This window comes from Fukomys damarensis, unplaced genomic scaffold (assembly GCF_012274545.1).
Source record: "Fukomys damarensis isolate Sample0158 unplaced genomic scaffold, DMR_v1.0_HiC HiC_scaffold_24, whole genome shotgun sequence".
Lineage (NCBI taxonomy): Eukaryota > Metazoa > Chordata > Mammalia > Rodentia > Bathyergidae > Fukomys > Fukomys damarensis.
The window spans coordinates 53,944,777-53,967,866 of record NW_022900936.1 but is presented as its reverse complement, the minus strand read 5'-3'; the positions used below and the strand labels follow the sequence as shown (position 1 = coordinate 53,967,866).

The following is a 23,090-nucleotide window of genomic DNA, read 5'->3' as shown; positions in this document are numbered from 1 at the left end:
CTGGTAGGTCTGCCCCTTCACCCTAGCATGCCAGAGGAGCCCAGCTACATGGGCACCAACAAAGCAGTGTTCATGCCCCCACCCACAAACTAGAGAAAGAGGGCTTCTCTAAGGCTCCTAGATGAGAATTGAAGCCCACTGGAAAAGTGAAGAAAAGCTGGAACAAATGCACACCACACCGCCATAGTTGGTAAGTTGGAGGGACCAGCACCTCATGTCAGAACCTGGTCTAACTTCAAGGGAAAGACAGCTGGAACTTGCAGTAGAACCTTGTAGAGTTCAACCCAGCAAGTGATCAGAGATGTCAAATTGTGCCTTGCAGACAGAAATCAGCCTGAACTTCAGGGGACAGCTGCTGGCTTGCTGAGACTAATTAACTTAGATGTACATGCTCCTGCCTACATTGTCTATTGTGTCAACACAGGTATAACAGGGAGGAGACACTCTATTTCTTTTTTTTTTAATCTTCAAAGTAATATTTCACCTTATCTTTAATCACTTAAAAATTTTTATCTACATTTTTCTTTCCTCAATTTTTTTCCTTTTTCTATCTTTTTCTTTTCTTTCTCTCTCACTCTCTCTCCCACCTCAATCTCCATTACTCTCCATTTTTGTTCCTGTTCCTATCCTAATTCAAATTTATTTTTTCTTTTCCTTTTATTCTCTTTTTCCTTCTCTCAAATGCCATTGGTTTTTGTTGTTGTTGTTGTTGCTGTTGTTGTTTTTGCCATTGGTTCTAAAAGAAAGTGATTACAGTCTCTAGTCTCCCTATTGCTGTTAGTTTATTCAGTTCTTGGGTATATTTTGTTCTTTATCCTCTTCTATTCAACATTTCTGTAAACTTTGTGTGATCTTCCTGTGTTCTCTGACCTCACTTCTAACCTTTCTCTATCCTATCTATTTATCCCTCCCTGCCAACTCCTTCTAAATACCCATCCTGAATGGTAAAGTTGTTACACTTAAGAGTTTATTCACTATAAACATATTTTGGGCTAGTCCTTGATTTTTATTTATTTACACAGTTCAAGGTGATAGACTAATAACTACCACAAACTGTCATTTTCTAAACTGTGCTCGATGCTATTGTGTTGCTGATTTTATCACCTGAGCTAAGGTGTTGTGTTTGATATAATCAGTTGTCCTCCCTGGTATAATGAAAATGAGATTACCTCAGCGTGACTAAGGACTCAAAACCTAAAGACAAGCTATATCTGAAAGATCAAATTAAAACAAGGACAATACCAACAACAAAAATAGAGATGAGAAGCCATTTAAATAAGACACAAATACAAACTTCCACCTCAACAAAGGTAAACTCTTAGAGAAATGAGGTGGAAAAATCTGATAGTCAACTATCTGGATACCCTGAACCAATAGCACAGGAAGTAAAAAACAAAACAAAGCAAAAAGGACAGATAAGTGAGGCTCTAGAAAAATTCAAAACAGAAATAATTTACCAGATAACCAGAGATGGTGAGAAAAATGAAAGACATGATTACAGACTCTAGAACAGCAACAGATAAAAAAAAAAATAGATGAGCTCATGACCATGATGGAAACCATGAATGCCCAGCATAGGAAAGAAATGGAATCCATGAAACAGATTCAAACAGATATCCAGGAGATTAAAAAACTCTATAGAAATTATTTGCAGCACAATGAACAAATGTGAAGATGGAATTTCAGATATAGAAGACAGGATTGTGGTCAGTGACCATGAAAAAAGAGAACTCTTAAAAACAGTAAGGGATTATGAGAAATCAATCCAGCAACTCTTACATGATGCAAAGAACAATAAGACTGAAAAGAATCCATGAAGTAGCAGAAGAAAGTACAAATGACATTAAAAAAAAAAAACTGTTCACAGAATTAATGATAGAAAACTACCCAAACAGAAGGAAGAATTTGACATACAGATAAGTGAGGTATACAGGACTCCAACCAGCCATGATCAAAAACAATCTACACCTAGAAATACAATGAGGATCCAGGAAACCCAACAAAAATACAAAATGCTACAAGCAGTTAAGAGAAAAGAAACAAGTCATATTCAAAGGAAAGCATATCAGAATCACAGCACACTTTTCAACACAAACCTTCTTAATCCACAAAGAAATTCATAAACTGAGAGTGAAAGGATGGAAAACAATTCTACATGAGACAGGAGCCCAGAAAAAAAACAGGGATAGCTATCTTATTTGCAGGCAGAATAGATTTCAAACCAAAACTAATTAAGAGAGACAAAGAAGGCCACTATGTATGTTTCCTTGTAAGCAAACAATACAAGAGGAAGAGATGACAATCATAAATATATACTCACCAAATACTAATACCCCCAACTATACAAAACAAATATTAATGGATATGAAAAATGAAATAAGCACTAATACAATTGTAGTGGGGGACCTAAATACCCCACTGACACAAATAGATTATCTAGATAAAAATTCGACAAAATATCAGAACTGAACCAAGTCTAAGAACAAATGGACTTAGTAGATGTCTAAAATATGTTCCACCCCACAAAATCAGAATATACATTCTTTTCAACTGCACATAGGTCATTCTCCAAAATAGACCACATGCTAGCTCATAGAACAAGCTTAAGTAAATTCAAAGAAATTGAAGTTATCCTTATATTTCATCAGACCATAGTGCAATTAAACTGGAGATCAATAGCCTAAGAAATCTCAAGAACTCCACAAACTCATGTAAATTACATAACACACTGCTGAACAACCATTGGGTCACAGGGGAAATTAAAGAAGAAATTAGACAGATTCTACAACTAAATGATAATGTCACTACAATATACAGTAATCTATGGGACACAATAAAAGCAATTCCAAAGGGATGTTCATAAAAGTAAATGCCCATACTAAGAAAACAGAGTGAGCTCAAATAAACAACCTACTGCTTAACCTTAAGCTTCTAGAAGACGAATAGCAAGACAAACTGAAAGGGAGGAAATTATAAAGATCAGAGCAGAAATCAAGGCATGGAGACTAAGAGAACTATAGAAAAAAAAATCAATGAATCAAAGTTGATTTTTCAAAAGAATAAAGAAAAATCAATAAACGCTTAGCCAACCTTATCAAAAAAGGAAAGAAAAGGCTCAAAATCATGAAATTAGGAATGAAAAAATTGAAGTCATAAAAGATCCACCAGAAATCCAGAGGATCATCAATACCTACTTTGAAAACCTGTACTCTAATAAAAAGGAAAATGCAGAATAAATGGACAGTTTCCTAGATACATATGAACTTCCAAAGTTGAATAAAGATATAAAAAGTCTAAACACCCCAATTACATTCAGTGAAACTGAAAATGTAATTAAAACGTGGCCAACAAAGAAAAGCCCAGATCCTGATGGCTTCACTGCTGAATTCTACAGGACATTTAGAGAAGAGCTATCACCACACTCTTTAAACTCTTCACTGAAAATAAAAGGGAAGCAATACTTCCAAATTCATTCCTGGAAGCAAGTATTACTTTGATTCCAAAACCAGGAAAAGACCCAACCAAAAAAGAGAATGACAGGCCAATCTCCCTAATGAACATAAATTCAAAAACACTCATTAACATATTGGCAAACACAATACAGAAGATTATCAAGATGATTGATTATACACCCTGACCAAGTCAGATTTATCCCAGGGATGCAAGGATGGTTCAACATAAATAAATCAATAAATGTAATGTGATACACTCTATCAACAGTATCAAGGACAAAAACCATATGATCATCTCAATAGATGCAGAAAAAGCATTCAACAAAATTCAACACCCATTCATGATAAAAACCCTACAGAAAATTGGAATAGATGGTCTTTATCTAAACCTGATAAAAGCTATCTATGAAAAATCAACAACCAATATCATCCTAATGGTCAAAACTGAAAACCTTCACACTAAAATCAGGAACAAGACAAGGATGTCCACTATCACCACTCCTGTTCAATACAGTTCTAGAAACATTAGCCAGAGCAATTAGACAAGAAAGAAATAAAAGGATTAAAGATAGGAAAGAAATAAGATAAACTATCACTATTTGCTGCTGAACTAAGCAGAACTAAGAGACAATCTATAATGTGGGAAAAAATTTTTACCAGCTGTACCTCAGACAAAGGACTATTATCAAGGATATATAAAGAACTCAAAACAATCAGTCCCCCCAAATATAAAGACCCCATTCAAAAATGGGCATCCGAAATGAACAGACATTTCTCAAAGAAGTAAAAGTAGCAAGAAAATATTTGAAAAAATGTCCCACATCACTGGTGCTTCGAGAGATGCAGATGAAAACAACACTGAGATTCCACCTCACCCCACAAAGAATGGCTGCTATCAAGAAATCACACAATAACAAATGTTGGCGGGGTTGCGGGGAGAAAGGAACCCTCCTCCATTGTTGGTGGGAGTGCAGACTAGTGCAACCACTATGGAAATCAATATGGAGATACCTCAAAGAGCTTGGACTGGAGGTTCCATTTGACCCAGCCATCCCTCTGCTGTGTATCTTTCCAAGAGAACTAAAAGAATCATATCACAGAGAATCATGTGCACCCATGTTTATAGCGGCACAGTTTGTAATAGCTAAATCTTGGAAACAGCCTATTTGCCCATCCGTTGGAAACTGGATAAAGAAGTTGTGGTTTTTCTATAAAATGGAATATTACTCAGCCATAAAGAGTGAGAGAATAGATTCATTCATAGGAAAATGGATACATATTGAAGATATACTCCTAAGTGAAATAAATAAGTCACACATGTATAAATACCAAATAGTTTCCCTGGTGTGAATAATCTGCAACAATGCATAAAATTCTAATAAGATTACTGACGTTTAGAAATGGGAAGAAAGGAGCTAAAGGTGTAGGGAAGGTGTGATGGGTAGGGGAAGAGTAAAAAGGGAAAAGAAAAAACTGTGAGAGAATGAAAAGATGAAAATAAAGTGTTTGTAGATGGGGAGGGGAGGAGGGGATGAAGGGAGGGCAGAGGTAAGGGGAAAAAATGAGAATCAAGACTTGCCATGTAGAGGTACATGATCCCAACAATGAATGTAACTGTACTGTATCCCTAAAATGTACCAATAAACTCAATAAAATTAAAAAAAAATTTTTGGAATGCAAGGGAAATCACCAACAGAGCTAAGAGACAACTTACAACGTGAGAAAAAAATTTTACCAGCTACTCCTAAGACAAGGGACTACTATCTAGAATATGTAAAGAACTCAAAAAAAATCAGACTCCCCAAATACAAAGACCCAATTCAAAAATGGGCATCTGAAATGAACAGGCATTTCTCAGACAAAGAATTAAAAGCAGAAAACAAATATATGAAAAGATGCTCAACATCACAGGTCATTCGATAGATTCAGATGAAAACAACACTGAGATTCCACCTCACCCCACAAAGAATGGCTGCTATCAAGCAATCAACCAATAAGAAATGCTGACGGGGATGTGGGGAGAAAGGAACCCTTCTCCATTGTTGGTGGGAGTGCGGACTGGTGCAGCCATTGTGGAAATTGATATGGAGATACCTCAAAAACTGGGATTATAGGTTCCATTTGACCCAGCCATCCCTCTGCTGGGTATCTTTCCAAAAGAATCATACCACAGTGATATAGGCAAACCACAGTGATACATGTTTAGAGTGGCACAGTTCACAATACCTAAAACTTGGAAACAACCCAAATGCCCATCAGTTGGAGACTGCATAAAGAAGATGTGGTTTTTCTATAAAATGGAGTACTACTCAGCCACAAAGAATGAGAAACTAGAAACATTTAATAGCTAAATGTATGCACATTGAGGCCATACTCAATTGAAATAAATAGGACACACGAGTAAATACCAAATGGTTTGTCTGGTGTGAAAAACTCAAAGTGTAAATAAGGTTCAAATGGTATAATTGAGGGCTGGAGATTTAGCTCGGTGGTACCACAACCCACCTTGCAAGCACAAGGATCTGAGTTCAATCTCTGGTACAAAAAAAAAAAAAAAAAAAAAAAAAAAGATACAATTGAGAGTGTGAAATAGGAAGAAAATGGATAAAGGGGAAGTGGGAAGGGGAGGGGGAAAGGAAATAGGGAAAAAGAAAAAAATGTGAAAAAATGGAAACAAAGTCACTGTAAATAGGGAAGGACAAAGGGGGTGAAGGGAGGGCAGGGATACAGGGAAAAAGCAAGAACCAAGACATATCATGTAAAGGTACAAGATCCTAGTGATAAATGTAACTGTATTGTTTGCTCTAAATGTACCAATAAGCAATGGGAAAAAAAGTTTATTGGTACTATTTAGGTATACATACTGATCACATTCATCATAGGGAATTTGTACTTGTATGTGATATATGATTCCTTTTTTTCACCATGCCCTTCCACTCCCTTCAATCTCTCTTTTCCTTATTTACAAAGCTATTTTCATTTTATCCTTCTTTTCTTTCTTTTTTTTTTCTTTTCCTTTCCCCTCCCCTAGTCTTTTGAGGAATCTCCACACTAATCTCCACAGTGGTTGCACCAGTCTACACAAACACCAACAGTGGAGGAGGGTTCCTTTTTTCTGACGGCCATGACAGCACTTATTATTGATTTCTATAGCCACTCTTTCTGGAGCAAGATGGTATATCAGCATTGTTTTAATTTGCATCTCTCAAATGACTAGTCACATTGAACATTTTTTTCATATATTTATTTGCCATTTCTACTTGTTCATCTGAGAAGAGTGTATTCATCTCAAAAGCCCACTTTTGGATTGGGCATTAAATTGGGGAGGTTTTATTTTTTTCAATTCTTTATATGTTTTATATTTCAGTCCTTTCTCTATGGAGCAATTGGCTAAAATTTTTTCCCACTTTATGGGTTTTCTTTTCATTCTGTCATGATTTCTTTTGCTGTGCAAAAGCTTTTCAGTAAGATGAGATCACTGCTGTTGATTCTTTGTGGTATTTCCTATGGGACTGGCATTTGGTTCATGAAGTCTTGGCCTATACCTAAATTTTCAAGAGTTCTACCTATTCTATCCTCCATCAGATTTAGTGTTTCTGTTTTAGATCTCTGATCCATTTTGATTTTAGTTTAGGGCATGCTGAGAGATATGGGTCTAGTTTTAGTCTTCAGCATGTGTAAAGCTAGTTTTTCCAACACCATTTATTAAAGAGACTATCTTTCTTCCAGTGAGCAAGTTTGGCTCCTTTGTCAAAGATAAGATGGCTGATGTACAAGTGAAATAAATAGGACACACATGTGTAAATACTGAATAGTTTCTCTGGTGCAAGAAACTAAAAGTGTAAATAAGGATCAACTACATAATTGATAATTTGAAATAGGAAGAAAATGTCTGAAGGGGTATGGAAATTGAGAGAGGTAGGGGAAAGAAGGAAAAGGAAAAAATATGAGAAAAGGAAAAAATGGAAATAAAATATCTGTAAATAGGGAGAGGTGAAAGGGTTAATAGGGAGAGCAGGGGACTGGGGAAACTATAAGAACCAAGATATATCATGTAAAGGTACAAGTTCCCAATGATGAATGATACCATACTTAAAATATACCAATAAATTTAATGGGGGATAAAAAGATAAGGTGTCTGAGTGTTTGGGTTTGTTTCTGCATCTTATAAGGTCCTTTGTTCCACTGAGCCTTAGATCTGCTTTTTATCACTACTACCACGCTGTTTTTATCACAGTAGTTCTGGAATATAATTTCAAATAAGAGACTGTGATATCCCCTGCTTTGCCTCTGTTGTCCAGAATTGTTTTTGGTATTCTAGAACTCTTCTGGTTCCAAATGAATTTTAGGAATGTTTTCTCTAGTTCTGTGAGGTATGCTATTGGTATTTTGAATGGGATTGCCTTAAATCTGTATAACAATCTTGGGAGTATGGTCATTTTCACTATGTTAGTTCTACTTAACCAAGAACAGGGGATATCTTTCCATTTTCAGATATCCTCTTCAATTTCCCTTTCCAGAGTACTGTAATTTTCAATGTAAAGATCTTTTACTTCCTTTGTTAGATTCATTACTAATTATTTTATTTCTATGCTATTGTGAAAGGTGCTATTTCCCTAATTCCTTTCTCAGTAAGTTTGCTATTTATGTATAGAATGCTGTTGATTTTTTTTACAAGTACAGTCACTCAGGTAATATTGATTAAATGGGGGTCAAGTCAGGGAGCAAGTCACATAGCAAGCTTACAAGAATTTTCAGTAAGGGTGGGGGTCAGGGATATTTCCTGGAAAGGCTGAGTTAAGACCTTGCCCCCCCCACCCAGTTGATTAATACCTACTTAGAATATCAATCACTGCTATTCATCCCCAGGGGAAGCACAAGGATATAGTAGTTTATCTCCTTTTACAATTCTGGCCTTTGGTGAATGTGTTTTGATTGTCCTCCAAATTGGCTCCTTGCTTCCTGGCTGTGTGGGTTCCTTGAGGGCAGCCCTGTCTAACTGTGTATAAGATATCTAATTAATTTACCTATCTGCAATATTCCCCCCACTGAATAAGTATCCCTAACTACTGTGAGGGGAGATGGGCAAAGAAAGCTCTGGATATTTTCAGCTGAAGAGGGTCGTAGTTACTCTACAGAGGGTCTACCTAAAGGCCTTCAAAGATAACAAGCATTGTCATCTTGGTAGCTGCACAGCTTTTAAGTCTGAAGGAGACAAAGCCAAAGAAACAGTTAAGAATGCATGGGCCAGGGCAGGGGATTTAGCTCAGTGGTTCCACTGCCTGCCTAGCAAGCGCAGAGGTTTGGAGTTCAATCCCCGATATGAAAAAAAAAAAAAAAATACATGGGCAAAATTAAAAGGTCAGCAGGATTGCTATAATTATAGCCCACAGAGAGGATAAGAAGACGGTCCAGGGGTCTTCAGAATCCAACACAGAAGTCGTATAGTGTAGCAGTTATAAGCTGTTTACAAGATCAATCTGGTAGATCCTGGTAAAAGAAGTCTAGCACAATTGTCACTGGTTCCATTTGTATGGCTGCTTGAAGTTTGGCAGCCTCAAAGATGTAGGATCCTGTAGGAAAGGTTCCTTTATGTCCTGGATCTTGTAGATCTTGAAAAGCCAGGGCCAAAATATTAGCTGTCCCCAAAGCCCAATTACCTATCTAGTTTTGGCCTCCAAACATTCTGGAAGCTCTGTCTTGAAATCCAGCAGCCACAGAAGAGGGAAGTGACTTGTATTGTATTCTGACCACTAAGCTCAGTGGAAGACCTCCAAAATGACATAGGGGGAAGAGATGTACCTCCAAAACCTGCTAGATATATGAAACACAAGTTCATATCCTCTAAAATCAAAGAATGAATTCTAGGAACAACAGAGGTTAAGAGTAGGAAAAATGTATTCGGGGAAAGAAAGCTATTTAAGAGAGACAGAAGGAAAGCCAGAAAGTAGGTTGCTCTTGCTATTGATTTTTTGAGTCTTGACTTTGTATCCAGCTACACTACTGAATTTGGTTATTAAATTTAGAACTTTCTGGGGTCATCTATGTAAAGCCTCATATCATCTCCAAATAATGATATTTTAACTTCTTTCTTTTCTACCTTTATTCCTTTGCTTTCTCTTGTTTAATTGCTCTGGCTAGTGCCTCCAGAACTACATTGAATAGGAGTGACAATAGTAAAAAAATTGAAACCTTTCACTCTAAAATGAGGAACAAGTTTTTTTTTAAATTTAAACATTCAGTGTATATTTAGATTATCCCCTTATACCTACAATAGTCAAATTTATAGAGAGACATGTAGATCAATAATTGTAGAGGTTTAGGGATTTAGCTCAGTGGTTCCACTGACTGCCTTGCAAACGCAAGGACCAGAGTTCAATCCGTGGTACCAAAAAAATAAATAAATAAACAAATAATTGTAGAGGCTGAAGGGAGAAAGGAGTGGAAATTACCATTTAAAAGATGCAGATGCACAAGGTCCTGAGTTTGATCCCTGCTACCAGAAAATAAATAGAATGAAGTAGAATTTAAGTATGGAATGATTAAAAAATGCTACAGATAAGAGTGATAACTGGCATACAAAAATATGAATGTCCTTAATGTCACTGAAATATATTCCTAAAAATTTTAAATAATAAATTTTCTTATATGTATTTTATCCAATAAAAAATTTTAAAAACAGTGTGAATAAACTGCAATAATATATAAGATCCTAGTAAGATCACTGACATTGTGAAATGGGAAGGAAGGGGCTAAAGGTGTAGGGAAGGTGAGATGGATAGGGGAAGGGTAATAAGGGAAAAGAAAAAAAATGTGAGATAATGAAAAGATGGAAATAAAGTGTTTGTAGATGGGGAGGGAAGGAGGGGGTGAAGGGAGGTCAGGGACAAGGGGAAGAAATGAGAACCAAGATCTGTCATGTAAAGGTACAAGATCCCAACAATGAATGTAACTGTACTGTATCCCTAAAATGTACCAATAAACTCAATTAAAGCTGAAAAAAAATTTTTTAAAACAATATTGTTATACAACATACACATGTAGCAAATATACTCTTATCATATAAATATGGATATTTTTGAGTCATTTAATAACAAAATTTTTAGCTTTTATAAGAAAATAAAACATAGAAGTAAATATAATATACTATGTTTTATAAATTTTGTTAAAACACACTAGGTACTATAATGAGCACCTATGCTTATCTAACAAATCTTGTCCCTTTCTGGTAAAATCACTTGTTTTTTCTTTTTGGGAAAGAGACTTTTATTCTGAGACTATAACCTTCTCCTATGTCAACTCAACACTGAAATAATCAAACTCTTTTTCCTGGAAATGTGAACCCAAAGTAAACTCACACAAATATTTCAACAAGAACTCTATTATATCTATACCTATATCTATATCTATATCTATATCTATATCTATGAGAAAAAGCCTGGAATAATTTTAATAGCTAAGATTAGAAACTTTTAGCCAGAGGAATTGATAATTAGTTATTTCCGTCTTTTGCCTTTCTGTATTTACCAAATTTCTGCAAGAAAATGTATGTTATGCATCATATAATAACTACATAACTATATAACTATACACACACACACATATATGTTACACATACATACACATGCACAATAAATCTTCCCACACACAAAATTTATACTGTAAAACCTTGGTTTCTGAGCAAAATTCATTCTGGAAATATACTTTTAATCCAAAGCATTTGGATATCAAAGTGAATTCCCCCATAAGAAATAATGGAAACAGATAATTTCTTCTCACAACACAAAAATATTCATATAAAAATGACTACAATACTGTAACATAGTACACAAAAATAAATAAATGCAAAATAAAAAGAAAAATAAACAAACTAACCAGAAGTGACCTTTGAAAATCTTCATGCCTAGTGTGAGAGGAGGGTTATTATGTAGGACAACTTTCACTATCATTAATGGAATCACTGCTATCTATTGATTCAATGGAATCTTTTTTCTTTTTGTGCAACTTTTATGAGGAAGCCGTCCAATGACAATTGCTTTTTCCTTCTTTTCATAATTTTGTAGAAATGTGACACTGCATTGTTGTTAAACAGATTTATCATTCACACTCCTCATGCAGGTGGTCATTGTCTACAAAATTTTGTACTCTTTCCCACACTTTATACATCTCTCTAATCTCATGTGAAATGAGGAATTTATTCTTTTTTCTCCTCCTCTGCAGAGGAAATATCCACAACCTCTTGCTGTTGGGAGACCATCACCCTCAATCGCACAGTGAGAGAGAGAAAAACCATTGGCTCAGTAGTAATCATGTGATGTTCAGACTCACATGCTACTCCTACTGCAAGATATCACTTGTTTATCAGGTTAAAACTTATTAGAAATGTTTGCTCATCTAATAAAACACTTGCAGAACAAGTTACTCACCATCCAAAGTTTTACTGTATTTTGCATGCAAAGAAATACAATAAAATATTAACAATGTTTTTCAGAGGATTTCTGAGTCATGGAAATTATTCTTCTCTATAATTTCTAAGCCCTTACAGCTAATATTTTATCTACATAATCAAAAATGTGTCCACATAAAAACTTTTTAAATAGTTCAAGAATGTTTTTGCCTTGAAAAGTAAATATTAGTAACATAGATTCCAAATATTTTACATCCAAATAGTTACAGAAATTGATTTTGGAAGTAAAATTTATCAATTGATTTGGTGAGATGAAGCCTTCCCTGAGCAAAAAACATCACTTTGTTCCAATTTTATTATGCATTTAAGTCATTAATGAAATCTTTAGGAAACTCCAGGGAGTTTATAGACATTTCAAGAAATCTTTTCAGAAACGAAACATTTTTAATCTTAACAAAGGTATTTTTTTCCTTTTCAAGTACTCATTCATTACATATTTAATATAGTTCTGACATAAGTACACAATGCATTTTTAGAACCAGGACCAGTGGGTTGCACTTGTATCCAAGTTACATAATGAGGCTGAGGCAGGAGAATTTCTTGAGCCCAGGAGTATCAGGCCTGAGGAACAGTAATATTCCATCTCAAAGGGGAAAATGTTATCCTTGTCATATCAATGAAGAAACTAGGGTTGAGGTTCAGAAAGTTGTTTCGGATCACTGCTTACTACATATAGCTTGGTGGCCAGATATCAATACTTTCATGATTTTGAAAACATCTCCTCTCACTACACTCTGCTGTAGTTTGGACACAAGTTGAATCTATCTCCCAAAGGTTCATTCCCAGGATAACTGCACAAAGTGAGATGAGGCCTAGTGAAAGGTGGCTGGGTCACGACTGTCCTCATGAAGTGATTAACGTTTGGCTATGCACAGTGGGCTAAGTCTCAAGGAAATGGCTTAGTTCCAAACAGCATAGGTCATTATAATGGAGTGAGTCTGGTCCCTCCTGCTTTCTTGTTCCTTCTCTCACCATATGACAGCTTGCTTCTCTCATATGACACTGTCCACCATGTTGTGATGTACTTAGAAGGCCCTCACCAGAAGCCAAAGAGGGCCACCCAACATCGGATGAACAGTTTCTAACATTATGAGCCAAGTAAACCTCTCTCCTCTATAAATCACCTTGTCTTAGGTGTTTTGCTAGAGCAACACAAATTGACTAAGAAATTTATTTTCTTCCTTCAGTGATCATAGGTTGAGTGCCTATTCAGTGTCAGCTCAATGCTGGGAACACAAAGATTTTTAAGACAAAAAAGATTTCTTAAAACAGCACACAGACTCATAATTTAGTGAGAAAAGAGACATTACAGAGAAAATAGTCCCATGCCTTGATTAAAAGACTCAAATGAACATAAAAGCAGAATACTATGTGGGCAATCAACCCTGCTATTACTCTACTCCCAATAAAGGTCTCTGATATATTAGCAGTAGGGCTGAGCAGACTACCTGTGTGCAATTTTTCTCTTCAACAAAATAATTTTGAGCTCCTACACTGTAGAGAATATGACATCCCTTTTAAGGCTTCCATATTCTAAAAACTCCGATCAATTTTCTTTGAAAAGACAAAAACTATTACAAAATATAGGTCTGGGTATAGCTCAGAGGTTAAGCATATGCCTGACATTCATTCATCACTGAGTTCAACCCCCAGCTCCCCAAGAAAAAAAAAGAAATAAACATATATTACATTTTAAAATGGAAAATGCTTATTGTAAAGAAAGGTAATCTCTCTCTCTCTCTCTCTCTCTCTCTCTCTCTCTCTCTCTGTAATATAATAGAATGTATAAAGAGAAAGAAAGAGAGAGAGAGAGAGAGAGAGGCATACTGAGGTCAGATGACCTGAACACTCATCCCAATTCAGTCACTTAAAACTGGATAATCATGGACCAAGTATTAAATTCTGTGGAGTTGTTTCCATATCTATATAATTAGAGCATTGTGTATTAAAATCCAAAGTTCTTTCACTGCTTTTTTTTTTAGATTCTACTTGCATCACTGGGGCTCACTGTGTTAATAGTTAAAATTAGGCAACATTCTCAGATTTTGTAACTTCAAATACTATCTTTGCATCTATGGCTATTAGCCTCACTATTGGACACTAGGGAAATTCCAACATTTTCTCATCCAACATCTGACGCTCTCAGTTTAAAGATAGAGATCTTAATTCTCAATGATTCCCACTAAACTTTCAGAAACGACTCTAATTAGTCCGCTCTTGTCAGGTGCCTGTCTCTAAATCAATCTCTATAAGGGGACAAGAACATGCTGATTGATCACAACTAAGTCATTCCCTACACTGGCAAAAGAGTATTAAGAATGACAAGTTTCAACAGGGAAAACATAAGAACCAAGATACATCATGTAAAGGAACAAGTTCCCAATAATGAATGTAAATGTACTGTATACCTAAAATGTACCAATAAAAGAATTTAAGAGAAAAAAAAAAAGAATGACAAGTTTCACACTGAGAAATACAGCCAGGTGTCCTGCAGAATTGTGTTAGGGGATCAACATGTGACAAGTGATGCATTCCTTGATATATCTTCTTAAGACATTTTCTTTTCCTGTTGGAATCTTCCTTTGATTACAAGTTGGTTGTGACCATCTATAGAACCACTTGTATCTAATTCTACTAATAAAAACGCAAGGAGATGTTTGGGCTAATGATGCAATAGCTTACAGGTAGCTGTAAAGTTGACAAAAGCATTCTTGGTTCCTACTCGGACGACCTCTGAATGTTTCATGACAAATTTGCTCTTCTCTCCTGCAAGTATATCTGGATTCTTTATCCTCAAGATATTGAACAACTTGATTCAATAGCTCTCTGTTTCTGAGCCTGCCCAAGCAGGGCATGTCTGGTTACTGAATGAGACACCATTGTCTCTTTTGCTGTCTTCATCTTCTAATGCTTTGCGTCTTTCTAGCATTTTATCCTCATCTTGGAACTTAATATGCTCCTCTTTTTCTTTTTATTGCCAAGCATAACATCAAAGTCATCCTGTGGTTCAACTGGCTCTTGCATATCACTTTCAATCTTAAGATGCTTTATGCCCTCTTCAGCTTCATCAACATTAAATATCTTTTTTGCTGTTTTCTTTTTCTTTTGATTAAAGTCATCTGGATAATTAGAAGCATCTATCTTCCTACTGTGCTCTTTATCTGCTTCCACATCTTTCCTCCTCCTCTTCCTCTTCTCCTTCCCCTTCCTCCTGCTTCTCCTCCTCCTCATAGTAGGATCAAAAATCACATCATCAGTGGTTGTAGATGGGGAGGGGAGGAGGGGGGTGAAGGGAGGGCAGGGACAAGGGGAAAAAATGAGAACCAAGACCTGTCATGTAGAGGTACAAGATCCCAACAATGAACGTAACTGTACTGTATCCCTAGAATGTACCAATAAACTCATTTAAAGCTGAAAAAAAATCACATCATCCATGGTCATGGCTGCAGCTCTAGTGGGCTCAATGCAGACAGGAAATGATTTGGGTCAGCCCTGGGCCTCAACATCAGTGACTCCTGCTGATACCTCTCCAAACCTCACGTTAGGCTCTTGCATCAGCGAAAGGGAAGAACACCCAGCCCTAGTGTGTAATAATTTTTTACACAGCAACAAAATAATAGATTGTTCAATTCCACTGAGTTTATATTTTCATGGAAGGAGACACAATGTGTACCTAATGTGCACCAATAGTAATGATTTCAGTGCTAGAAGTAGTTTTCTTCTCATGTTTTTAGTTTGCCACGATGGCTAATACTTTATATAGCTTTGAGATCTGAAATGTGTCTTTCACTTTCCGCCTGCTATATGCCCAATGGTTAAATTGTAGGTGTACTATTTGGCAAAATAATTTATCTTTTTTTTTTCTTTTTATTGAGTTTATTGGTATAATCTAGATATACAATACAGTTACAATCATTATTGGGATCTTCTACCTTTACATGACAGGTCTTGATTCTCACTTTTTTACCCTTGTCCCTGCCCTCCCTTCACCCTCTTCCCCTCCCCATTTACAAACACTTTATTTCCATCTTTTCATTTTCTTATATTTTTTCCTCTCCCTTATTACCTTTCCCCCATTCTTCCCACTTTCCCTACACCTTTAGCCCTTTTCTTCCTATTTCACATTATTAATTTTCTCATTAGGATCTTGTCTACTGTTATGGTTTTTCACACCACAGAAACTATTCAGTATTTACACATGTGTGGCTTATTTATTTCACTTAGGAGTATATCCTCAATATGTATCCATTTTCCTATGAATTAATCTAATTTCTCATTCTTTATGGCTGAGTAGTATTCCATTTTATAGAAAAACCACATCTTCTTTATCTAGTTTCCAACAGATGGGCAAATGGGCTGTTTCCAAGTTTTAGCTATTACAAACTGTGCCACTATAAACATTGGTACGCATATATCACTGTGGTATGATTCTAATTCTTTTGGAAAGATATCCAGCAGAGGGATGGCTGGGTTAAATGGAACCTCTAGTCCCAGCTCTTTGAGGTATCTCCATATGTCCTTTCTTTTCTAACTCTGCTTTATTAAAAGTAAACATTTTTGTTGTTGTTGTTGTTGTTGTTTGTTTTGAAACAGGGTCCACTATGTAATTGAGAATGACCTGGAATTCACTATGTAGCCCAGTCTGGTCTCGAACTCACAGTGATCCTCCTGCCTCAGCCTCCTGAGTGCTGGGATTACAGGCATGCACCACCACACCCCGCCTTGGCAAAATAATTTATGACTTCATTTCACTTGTTGAGCTAAACAGAGAAAAACACTCATTATTATTTTTCACATTATAAGTAGTTTTTCTCCTTCACAAAGAGCAATTTGCAATGCTTAAAATCTATTGTCATTTTAAAGCTATACCTTCTTATATAAGAATCAATAGGTGCCTCCTGAATTTTTAATACACAGGAGATATGAACAAAATGTTTTAAAAATGTTTTAAAAAGATGACCTTTCCTGCTAAATTAATGTACAGGGATTCTAGAATCTTTACCAAAAATAAAGCTGTATATTAAAAGCAGGAGCCCGAAAATATGTTCTCTTTCCTTCCTAAATCTACCACATCTGAGTCTTGTGACCTTGGGAAAATCATACAGCTATCTGATAATCTTATCTTCTGTATAAAAGAGTGAATAACACTAATAATTCAGTGAAAGGATTCTAATCTTATCTTCTGTATAAAGATTGAATAAATCTTAACAAATAAATCAGTGAGAGAATTACATAAAAATGGTGTATGCTAAGGTGCTCTTTATAAATTGTAAAATGCTAACTAAAATTAAAATATAAGGTAATTTTTTTAAGAGTTTTCTCTTTTCTCCTCCCCAAAATAGCATATTCCACCCATCAATAAACTGAGAACAAAATCCATTTAGGAATGATAAAGCTTTGAATGTAAATGGTCCTTGGCTTACATTGTAAAGTATGTTTTGTTGAAATGTTTTTACTGGGAAACAAATTACACTATTCAACCTATTAAACAAAACTTAACTTCATCAACAACAGTGTTTTTGTACTTTGTAAGAATACGTAGGGAACATTTAAATTATTTAGTAAAATTAAAGCAATTATTAAGTTGTTAATGGCCTGAGACTCTTGACTTATTAGTATAATTAAGATTATTTATGCAAGACTGAATCTTGGTACTGGAGGATATCGTTTTCTTCTTCTTTTCATGTTTGAATTTTTTTTGACCAGCGCTTCATAGGAATCCAAAATCATTTATATCTCTATAGGTATATAGCCGGTGCATTCAAGATGACCTCAGGTAAAATGCTGATTCAAACATTTCACTGCTCTTTGAACATGAGACCCTAGAGAGAACACAGCTTCCTTTCTTCAATGCTCTATTCTCTAGGTAATATTTCTGATGGTAATATTTCTTACTGCTATTTTTTGTTGTATTCTTCCTGGAAGTATTTTTGTAGCATTTATCTTAAATGATTCTCTTATCCTTTCATAGCTTCATACACAACTTTGTTATCAGAAAAAATGATAGGGGCTTCTCTTTTAATCTGTATTTGGGACTTCAGGGTTAGCTCTGAAAACTGCTATGTTTGGCCAGCTCGTACTGCAGTTCAGGAATCCATAATGAGATTTTCCCCCTGTACTCTCCTTACATGTTAATTTTTCCATTGTTCTGGGTTAATGCCATTCTTACTCTACCAAAGACTCCACTTAGTTGTGAACCTCTCCTGTTGCTCAATAACACAAAAATAACATATTTCCCAAGAGAAAACTACATAGGGACAAAAGAAATATTTTATTATAATATACGCCTTGTTCTATTTATACAGGTAGCTCTTTAAACTAGAACAACATGATCAAATAAGAACATCTCAGTGTCCTACTTCTCCAAAATTAGATACTAAATAACAAAATCTAGCCAAAAGTGTTTTCCCCCTCTCTCATAAAACAGACTTGGTGGGTTAAGAAGAAAGCATACAGCACAGAACTATAAACTTATAGAATTATTTAGATTAATCCATGGAATTCATGCAGTGTTTTGAGTCTTAATGGTGCCATACAGCTGTCCAGATTAATAAGAAAATGCAGAAATTCAATATGTCAAATTCAGGGTTATTTAACATTATTTAAATTAGCAACTTAAAGTGCACTGCACCTTTCCAAGTGGAATTTATATTGGAGAAGCTGTGGGGCAAAAGGACTCAAAGGTAGATCTTTTGCAATTTATTAAAATTGAGTTATGAGTTCACTCCTATATCCTTGAGCAAATCATTTCATTGGATAAAACTGATCACACCAAAAACAAATCACACCAAAAGAATGAATTTCCTAGTAAAAAAGAGAAAAGTAAGTATAAAATTATGACAACCTTGAACACTGATATTTATTGCTATTGCTTTGTATATAGCTCACTCCAGACTTCCATGATTAATTCATCATTTTAATTGTGTATTTTGGGGAAAGTTCAAGAAGCACATACTCAGTACTTTACACAACTCAGAGACTGCTCTTTGCTGCACTAGTCCATAGTATCTTGGCTTTGTGGCAGAGAAGACCATTAGAATGATGTTCCAGAAAGCAAAGCAGAAACTCAGTGGCCAGCTTTGACAGCACTCCTTCCAGGAACTCTACAAAGCTAGAAGACCCATTAGTGCAGGTGCTAGGGGCTGCTACAGCAGATAGAATGAATCCGTGTACCAAGAGAAGCCATGGCCTAACGAGATCTACATTCACTCTCCCTGACAGGTCGGGGCAGATGTCTACCACCAAATTTACTTATGCATCATCCTGCTTTATGCATCATACTATATTAATACTTAAAAAGCTGGGCCAGAGATTTAGCTCAGGAGTTCTGCCATGGGCCTCACAAGCAAAAGGTCCCAAGTGTTTATACAGGACACAGAGAAATATAGATAAATTTAAATCTCTAAGAATAATTTATAACTGTCTTACATGTTTTATATGGGTATTTTTTCTGCCTATTAATCTGTTAAGCTGTGCTTATGATAATTAACTTGATAAAGACATAAATCTGATGCTAGCAAAAAAAATGGAGAAAACAATTTTTAAAAGAAAATGGAGATGGAAGAAAGGAGAAAAAATACATAATGAGCATAATTATGTGCTGCAAACATGTACTAATAAAAATTTTAAATTTTTTTAAAAATAAATAAATCCATAAATGTAAAATATACAGCCTAAAAAACAATTCATGGCTTCCAGAAGTTTGCAAAATTTCACAAGGATATGATCCTGAAAAGGGCTAAAGTATAAAGAGCAGGATATTGAACATTATGCAATGTTACATTATAGAAAGTAAATATACTTCTATTGATATTAAAAATGATAGTTAACTAAGAGTGCTAAGACCAGACAACTATATCATTGATATAAAATAGAGAACATTGATCTATAGAATAGAGCACAGTTAACAGTTGAATATAAATCAAGAACATACCACTTTCTCTACACAGATGAAATGTTTAACAATACCAAGTGTTAACAAGAACAGTGAGAAGAAGAAACTCATACTCCAGAAGCAGAACAAGTTCTTAATAGCAACTCTAGGAAAACAATTTGGTAGCATCCAGCAACTGAAAATATCCAAACCTAATGATTCAACAGTTCAACTTCTAAGTGTTATTTTACACAAATTTTCACAATTTCCCACACAGAAAGTCTTCACAGACATAAAAATATGCTCAATACATCATTTTTGCAATAGCACTGAAAATGCCATATAACAGTTTATCAAAGAATGGTGCTATGATAAAAAAAAACACAGATCTAGAATTTTAAATAACACTATGTGTGTCAGGCATGGTAGCACACACCTGTAATCCCAGCACTTGGGAGGCTGAGGCAAGAGGATCTCCAAAACACAGATCGAATTTTAAATAACACTATGTGTGTCAGGCATGGTAGCACACACCTGTAATCCCAGCACTTGGGAGGCTGAGGCAAGAGGATCTCCATGAGTTTAAGGCTAGCCTGGACTAAATAGTGAGTTCAAGACAGCCTAAACTTGTCTCAAAAATAAATAAATAAATAACACTTTGTGACTCACTTTGAACTGCATTTCAAGAAGGAAAAGGACGAAGTACCCTTACTAGTTCTGAAATTGAGCAAACACCATCATGTATTTCCTTCATATATGAAAATCATAGGCCTCCTTAAAGTGTGCTTCCTTTAAAAACCCTCCAAGAATATCCTTGATTTTTCAGAGGTATAAAAAAACTTTCTGACATTAAAGTACATTTCATGATCCTTAACAGTGAAAAGAAAGAAGACCTTATCATCATATGTCAGAAAACTTCAAATGGTTATTAGAGAGATATGCTAGTACGATATGGTGGAAAAGAAGTTAGAGTATCTTTCCAATAAAACAAAGGTACTTATCATTTTGATAAAATAAAAATAAACTACTAGGTAACACTTTGATCTCTCATCAGTGGAAAAATAAAATATGGTATATACATATATATTTATATATATAACTTATATATATTTATGTATTTATATACAATTTATATATTTATGTATTATATATTTATATATAACTATATTTTATATCATTTTATGTATATAACTAAATTTATATATAGCTTTATATATATATAACTAAATTTATATATATAGTAATATCTATAATTGACATTTATGCATTAACATAAGGTAAGATCTATAAAGTAAATCCAAGTAAAATAAATGGTTTCAAAAACATGGGTATAGTGTGATACATGCATTATGAAAACAGGAAGTCAGTTTTAGGTTACATACACACATGGTCCATAAAATAGTAAAATTGTGATCTGATAGGATGTAATTAAATTTTTCATAAAGTTTATCTCTGAGGAGAGAAAGAAGGTCCCCTTGGTTTATAAAGGAATAGGTGAATTATCTGTTGATGGTTGGTAGCAAAGGATATTTGCAGTGTTGTATGAGTGATCAGGCATTTAATGAGGGGCATCTGTAGGAAAAAATGAAAAAAAAAACAGATCAGTAGTTGGGGCAAACTATGAATCCTGGGGATTGGGGTGGGGGTGATAAACTGCAAAAAACACCATGGTGTTTTACTCCAAAAGTGACTCATTGCATCCTGCAGGCTATCATTGGAGAAGGAATTGAGTGCAGCACTTGCCATATTGCAGAGTGTTTAATTGGGCACCATTTCAGGAAGGGGTTGATTATTTAAGACTTAAGCACAGAACAACCACAGAACAATTTCACTTCAGAGTTCTCAGTATTGCCTTCCCACAGTGAGTGAGTGAGAGACAGCATAGAAGACAGTGAGGTCAAAGTGCATGCTAGAGACAAATTCCCTGAGAAGTCTAAGCTCAGTCCAGGAAGAACACAGTCTCCACCCTCTGTGCTAAGAAGCTAGGTCCCACAACACATGAAAGAGCTGGCATTAAATACACCAATCTGCTTGATTCCTTGCTGTGGTGCCTATTTCTAGCACAGATCAGAGGTGTGATTGATTTCCAATCCACTAACATGAGCAAGAACATGTTTTCGCCTGGACAGCTGCCACAGATTGCGTTAAACAAAGGGGTCTCTGGATGGAGGTAGGTATTATGTTGTAAACCTTCAGGCCCTAAAGCTGGAATATAACCATAATCTGCTACATTCCAACAGCAGATCCAGGAAAGAAACCACTCAGTCATGTAAAGGTACAAGATCCCAATGATGAATGTAACTGTACTATATACCTAAAATGTACCAATAAACTCAATGAGAAAAAAAAACAAATATACAGAGGAAAAAATAAATTTTTTGAAGGGTGAGGTTTTTTCTTTTTTCAATTTTTCTCTTCTTTTTTTCTTTTAGTTTTTTTACTCTGATTTTTCATCTTCTTCCTTTTTTACTTTGTTCTTTTCTGTTACCTTCATCTAATTCTATTAGTTTCCTTTTACTCCCTAATGGAACTCAATAGAGGTTACAGAAACAACTCCAGGCACATTCAGCTATCTGATCTTTGACAAAGGTGCCAAAAATATAAGTTGGAAGAAAGACAGATTCTTTAACTAGGTGCTGGGAAAACTGGCTATACATATATGCCTATTACCAAGAAGTCAAATAATAACAAATGCTGGAGAGATTGTGGGGGGGAAAGGAATACTTCTACATTGTTGGTAGGAATGTAAACTGGTACAAAGATTCCACAAAAAACTAAAACTAGAAATTTCATTTGACCCAGCTATTCCCTTCTAGGTATCTTCCCAAAAGAGTTAAAACTATCATATTACAGTGATAACTGCATACCCATGTTTATAACAACACAACTCATAACAGCTAAAGATTGGAAGTATCCTGTATGTCCAACAACAAATGAATAATAAAGAAAATGTTGCATTTATAAATGATAGAGTACTACCCTACCATACAGAAGACAAATAATTAAAAAGCAAAATAAAAGACAAAAGGAAACACAGAGATAGATATTATGCAAAAGGAAAGGGGACAAAGAGTGGGAGAGACAAAGGGAGAGGAGAGAAAAGGGATGCAAAAAGAACTAAGATGTGCTATGTACATGTGCCAACTCCTCATAACAAATGTCATTATTATGTAGTGCAAATATATACCACTAAAAATATTACCCAGGAAAAATATCTTATAAATTAAAAGCCATATAATCTTAGCCAGCTCTGACCTCAAAATATTAAATTGCTTCATCACAAACCTTCTAGAATGAA

At 35.2% G+C, this 23,090-nt stretch overlaps 1 pseudogene; it reads right to left on the bottom strand.

Annotated features, from left to right (window-relative positions):
* Positions 1-14,373: 14,373 nt before the first annotated feature.
* Positions 14,374-15,099, bottom strand: LOC104866311 (annotated as a pseudogene).
* Between the last annotated feature and the right edge of the window lie 7,991 nt (positions 15,100-23,090).